A 6690-nucleotide genomic window follows, 5' to 3' on the forward strand; every position below is an offset into this window, starting at 1 on the left:
ATTATTTGAGCCACAATCTCAATGATACAAAAGTTAAGTACTCTTATGTCGAAAAGTTAGCTCTTGCTGTTGTTCAAGCTGTAAAATATTTCGCCATTACATCCTGCTCCGAAAGACCACTGTCATTTCAGATTGCAGCCCTATGACATATATTTTTTCACGTCAATTTTGGGGGGTAATACTCAAAATGGATCATCATTTTGCGGGAGTTTGATTTGGAATTCATCAAATCCAAATCAAAGAAATCTCTAATCTTTGTTGAGCTTCTTTATGATCTTCCCTCGAATACCATCGATTCAACATTAGAACCATCAATTCTGGATGTCTCTGTTCTTGATTTCACCATCTAACTCATGGTATGGAGATATACTGATTTATCTCTAGACCCAAACTTTCCAGCCTGATACCTCTCGCTTGCAACAACAACATATCTAATACCAAGCCAAATATTATCTGATTGTTGGTGACACTCTTTGTTGTTGTGGTATCAATATGATTTTATGAAGGTGCCTCACTCATGAGGAAGTCGAGAAAGTTTTGAATGATTTCCATTCAGGTGCTTGTGGTGGAAACTTATCTAGTTATGCTACAGCGTAGAGAATTCTCCGTGTTGGTTACTTTTGGCCTTCCATATTCAAAGATTGCATAATTGTTTTCAAAAGTTGTCACGCATGCCAGATCTATGACTGTAAAGCTAGATTACCACCTGCACCATTGCATCCTATCATCGCTGTTGGACCATTCGCCAAATGGGGAATTGAATTCATGACATGTAACCCCACCTTGGCTAGGGGGCATGGGTACATTATAGTCATCGTTGACTATTTCACAAAATGGGCTGAGGTGATGCCAAAATTAAACAACAGTGGCGAGACGATTGCTCTTTTCTTTTTCAACCACATGGTTACCCAGTTTGGTGTACCACAGCCTATAGTTACAGATCATGGGTCTCATTTTCACAATCACATGATGGCCGAGTTAGGTGCCAAGTTAGGACTTTCACATGATAGTTCTACTCCTTATTATCCGCAAGAAAATGGAAAAGTTGAGACCATCAACAAAGTCCTGAAACGAATGCTTCAAAGAACGATAGGGGTTCATAAATGAAACTAACATTTAATCTTGTACTCTGCCTTGTGGGCATACTGAACCTCAGTGAGAAATGCAACTGGATTCACACCCTTTGATTTGGTGTATGGTATGGATGAAATCTTACCGGTACAATGTGAAATTTCATATCTCAAACTCGCGATTGAACTGTTACCCGACACTTCTGAAGAAGAAGCACGTTTCTTGAAACTTATCCATCTAGATGAAACTCGTTGTGAAGATGCATTGGCTAACCAAGTGCATAAAAAATGAATCAAGGCGCAATATGACAGAAATGCCAAGCCTCGTGTTGTCTCAGAAGGAGACCTATTCTTGCTTTACGATTAGGAAGCTAATAAACTAGGAGCAAGAAAATTTGAACCGCTTTGGATGGGTCCTTATATTGTCAAGCGTGTTTTAGCAAAAGGTGCCTACGAGTTGGTGGATTATGATGGAATTCCATTGTCGCAGCCCCAAAATGGGATGTACCTCAAACGTTACTATGCTTAATTGAGTGTAGTAAAAATCATTTTATATATGCTTTAATTGCATGTGTTTGTATTAGTGTGTCTTTTAGAGTTTTTATGTGGTTAAGTAATCTGCTTTGCATTTGTTGTAGATGTCAGAACCTTTGGAACCATTTGTTGGTTACGCCAATGGTGCTAGTCATAGTATGCATAACCTATCTTCTGCAGCATGGGCCATTTTCACTCCAAGTGGCAAGTTAGTGAGTTTTCAAGGGATTTGTATCGGTCGATCTATGAACAATATCGTTGAGTATATCATGTTGATCAAACTTCTCTCTGATGCCATTTCACTTGGCATTCGCTGCATCATCGTTAGGATGGACTCACAACTCGTCTTACTGCAACTAAAAAATGTTTATACCATCTAAAACTCAACAATTATTTGTATTTTCTTTAGAGTTCGTATTTTGGAAAGACATTTTGAGTACATTCAATATCAACATATTTCCAAAAAATTTAACACATTAATCGACTCATTAGAAAACTATGTGTTAAATAGACATTTGTGACACATGTAAAAGTATATTTTAAATTCACATCATTAGTTGAATAGGATTGCACATAACCATATATATAAAAACTCTAAAAGTAAAGATAGATAGATGTTTTCATTTTTTTTTACAAAATTTGTGTCCAAGAAATGTTTGGTCATTTGACCTAAAACTCAAAATGCATGCAAAAAAACATCCTAAGTAGACCTAGTGATGCTCATGATAACAGGTCACAACTTGATCTATCATGCGTAAGAGCCACATCCAACAACCTAGAACACCAATAGTATGGAGTTGAATCCTCATCTAGGTAACTTCTCGATCCGGACATTTGAAATACCAAGGGTAAATCCCTCTACATGATTCTGCAACTTTGCCAGTGTCTCAACCAAATCCAAATCCTAGAGATCTTCGCTCCCAACATTTCTCCACACTAGCCCACCTGGCTCTTGTTGGTGCCTCATAGGTTGAACAATACCCACATATGTATGCATGAAAACAATTTTATTTTAGTCTTCGAACATCAAAACACAAAAACATGTAGAAACTTAAAAATCAAAAAACATTTTGGTCAAAAACAATTTACCTATAGCACCCCATTGAGCACCCACTGGTATACTCAACTCTAGATATCCACGAAAGTCCATCCTTGAGTATGGATGCTCCTTGATAACAATGTGTTGTCAATCGAGCCAACTGAAGAATGCAATGGAAAATGTAATTGATGACTAACCAACATGTCTAGCCATCAATTCAACCCACTGCTGCATTCATGGATCTCTAGGACCAACTACACCCAGTGTTACATGCTGGGGTGCCATCAATGGAATTCTTTCTAAGGTAAAAGCAATTAAGAGTGATCCATAACTAAAGTTCTTGGTCTTACCACTCTTTACCTTTGTCAGCTTCTCTTTTAGTGAAGGAAGTATTGCCTCACACTAGTTGAATAAAGTTGGCTCAAGACACTCAAGAGCATATTGCACATATGATCTGTTCACTAGATGAAGTGTCACATTGCCTGCCAACTTTGCAATGGTGAAAAGGATTGTTCTCAAAGGAAAATCATGGGTATCTTTGATGATTATCTTTTCTTCCTTGCTAGGCTGTGTACCTGGCCGCTAGAATTGTCGAACATAGTCCCTCACTGTTTCCTCTCCACGAGTATAACCTGAAAGAGATATGGGAGCACCACGTCTCAACAACCCTGTAATAAAGTAAAAAATCATCGATCACAATAGGGACAAATTTATATCTTATGTGAAAATCCTAATATGTTGGATCCCATGCATGAACTAGGAACTGCAATAATTTTGATTGTTTCCTCATTCCGGACAACCTAAAGTATTTAAGCAACCCACAATTTATGAGGACCTCAAATGTACCTGGACCATTTAGGGCAACCATGTCTTTTTCTTCATGCTCTCTCTCTCACCAAGTAATAAACATTTTGATCCGATGAAAGCCTGAAATCAAACCATAAGCTTAGTTAGGATCCTTTTCATGCAAAAAATTGGAGAAATTTTGGGTCAATTTGGTGAAACAAGTTTATGAAACTCGCCTAGCATATCCCAGGCAAGGAGACACTATGCTGCAGTGTATAATCCCTTCTATCTAGGTGCTCCCCAATGTAGTTTTCGACATGAAAGCCTGCACTGGTCCCATGGAGAAAAATTCAAACCCCAAGGGCCCTAAAAACCCTAAAAACTTGCATGAAACAGTAAAAGAATGACATGAAAAGAAAGAGGAGGGGTAGATCTCCTATTTGGTCTTGACAACACGAAAAATGATCCGCAGAAACTCTCACAATCAGCTGATGAAGATCGAGGTAAAAAATAGGGTCAGAGCACAAATTGAATGGGAAATAACAAATGGTGAAAATAACATGGTAAATTCTTATTTTTATGTTTATTTCATGAACACTAAATGAATAGACTTTAGTATTTACCTATTTTTACCAATGAAACAAGTATGTTTAATCCATTTGGTGTTTCTTTGAACAGATTTATAGCTGACTTACAGAATTTGATGTGCACGATCATGAATTGTACTTTTACCACAAAGCATATTTTTATCTCTTTTTCAAGCTTTGTTAGACATCGGAAAAGGAACCTCCTTGGAGTCCTCTTTAAGCTATTTTCAGACTCTCGAAATATGAAAATATTGTCGAGTGCTTGTCCTTTTCAGATCATTAACAGATTGGAAATGACATCTACTCAGTATAACTTTAACCCTTTTTCAGGTTGATATAGATTATTTATGAAAACGGAATATTTTGACCAAACAAGGTCAATAGGTTCTCTCTTGTATTGTTTTACGCTTTTTCGGAATTGAGAGACAAATCTACGAAAAATAACTTCTGGAGTTTTCTTTTTGTACCTTTTCAAACTCTCTAAACATGAAAGGATCGAGTTATCATTGTCGTTAGACTCGTTAAAACATCAAATAGCGACAAACTTATCCATCATGACAAGACCAAGTTTCACCTTCGCTAGACTTGTTAAAACATCACATAGTGATGGATTCACCTGAAGGGTGGAATTATACAAGCATATGTTATCCTCCTCAAGCTTGATAAAAATAAAGAGGTAATGGTCAGAAATGACTGGGGAAAATGGAAAAGGGCTAAACCACTTTATGGAAGAAGGTCGCTCTTGAACATGACACTTTCACTTCACCATTGTGACTATTTAGGTTGGGTTATCTGCTTGATGGTCATCATACCTTGGTCTATGATGCCATCCATTACTTTTGTTTTGGGTCATTGCTACCAATCCATTCAGTGTCGCCGACATGTTCAAGAGAAGTCACTTACTTAAAATTCATCCTTTGCAATATTCATAAACCTTCATTTTCATGACTGCCATTCCTGAACCTTGTGTCGTTAGTCAAGTTCTATCTAAAATCATTACACTCGTTTTGTGTCATTATGTGGGATACATCAAGGTCCTCCTGCTACGAGTCGCTTCTTATTGACATCAGCACATTATCCAAGAAGTTGACTTATAAACACCCTTCCTTTACCTTGAAGCTTACATAAATTAAGGGCAGGTGTCTCGCTTCCGGCGATAGGTTGACATCACTGGCCTTCGACCGGAAGACTTTGTATGGTGTTTGACATCAAAAATTCTATTCAGACCATGCAGAATGTACTGCAATACATTAAGGATCATTATCATTATCTGTGATTTCTCTTATGTCAGTTAACGACTTACATCGTTGGCTGATCATTAGACGGTGTCTTCCCATGTTTGACTTCAAATCACATATTCTCATGGTTAGACTCGTACTTGAGTGAATGATTGAATGATATATAAGAACCAGGATCTAGTTTCACGTTCTAGGCTGTGATTTCAGGAAATGTACCAAATCATCTGTAGAATGGATTTACATTGATGGTCATCCTATCATGGGTCTATATATGTAGACAACTATCTATGTACTTGCAATGAAAGTTTATATGATGAGCATGGGTATGCCTTCCCTTAGTGATTCATGAGAAAAATCAAAATATCATGATATTATGTATTGTAATTGATGCAGGTCACCAACCACTTCAGAAACTCCTCATCAAATCGTAAAGCATATCACTCGACATCATTATTTTCGACTTCATGCTTTAGGGGGCAGCCGTTACAAATACATTTGGGTACATCACTCCCATCATTCAAATCAGTACCATTAGGGCTCATTAAACCCTAATTCAGTTGCTACATTCCCTATACAAGTCACCATTTTGAATGCCTCCTTCCTTGAGAGTTTCTTGGCCTAAATCCCTCCAGAATTACCTCCTTAAGGGACCAGCACAGCAAGGGTAAGTGTGCTTCAATGTAGGTAGGCCCATGTTAGGGTGCTATACAGAGCACCTAGGCCCACTTTGACTTGTGCTGGGTGAGATTGAGAGAAATTCACATAGGGTTATCAAAATATTCTTATCTTCTGGAGCCATCTAGAATATTCCCACACTTATCATCTCCTATGAACTCAAAATTGGATAGGGAATGAGTTAAGTAACCTCCTATCCTCTCATACCTTCCTCCATGGAAACTAACTCTAAGTTTGGAAGGCCATTCAATACCCCCATTTATGACCAAACCTTCTCCATTTGTCTATAAATTGAGCACTCATCTAAGTGATCAGGGGCTGGATTTTGAGAATTTGTAAGGAGATACTATTGGTGTGAGAATTGAGAGTATAAGAAAGTGTTGTTATTCTGCAGGAGTGTTGTGCTATTGATGTGATGTTGGTTGGAACCCAACATGGAAGAGTGACAACAGATCGGACTTCATGGTTGTAATTCTTCCTTCTATTAATAAAATCGTTTACACCTTTTTTCCATATTCTTATCTTGATATATGATGTTTATATGTGTGAATATATCTAATTCCATTTACTTATAGTCAATAGATCTCTTGCTTTGATTGGTTCTTTGTCTTCTGTTTATGCTTGCAGGTACTTTTTGAGTGAATTAAGTTCAAGAAGGAGCGGTGGGAGTCATACAAAGGAGACAAAAGAAAAGTGAAAGAACAAGTAGGTCCTTCAATCCCCTTTGTCTTATTTATCATCTATAGAAAAAGGATAAGAAC

Source organism: Pinus tabuliformis, chromosome 5_2 (genome assembly GCF_031772625.1).
Source record: "Pinus tabuliformis cultivar Carrire ecotype Pingquan chromosome 5_2, CPIR1, whole genome shotgun sequence".
Lineage (NCBI taxonomy): Eukaryota > Viridiplantae > Streptophyta > Pinopsida > Pinales > Pinaceae > Pinus > Pinus tabuliformis.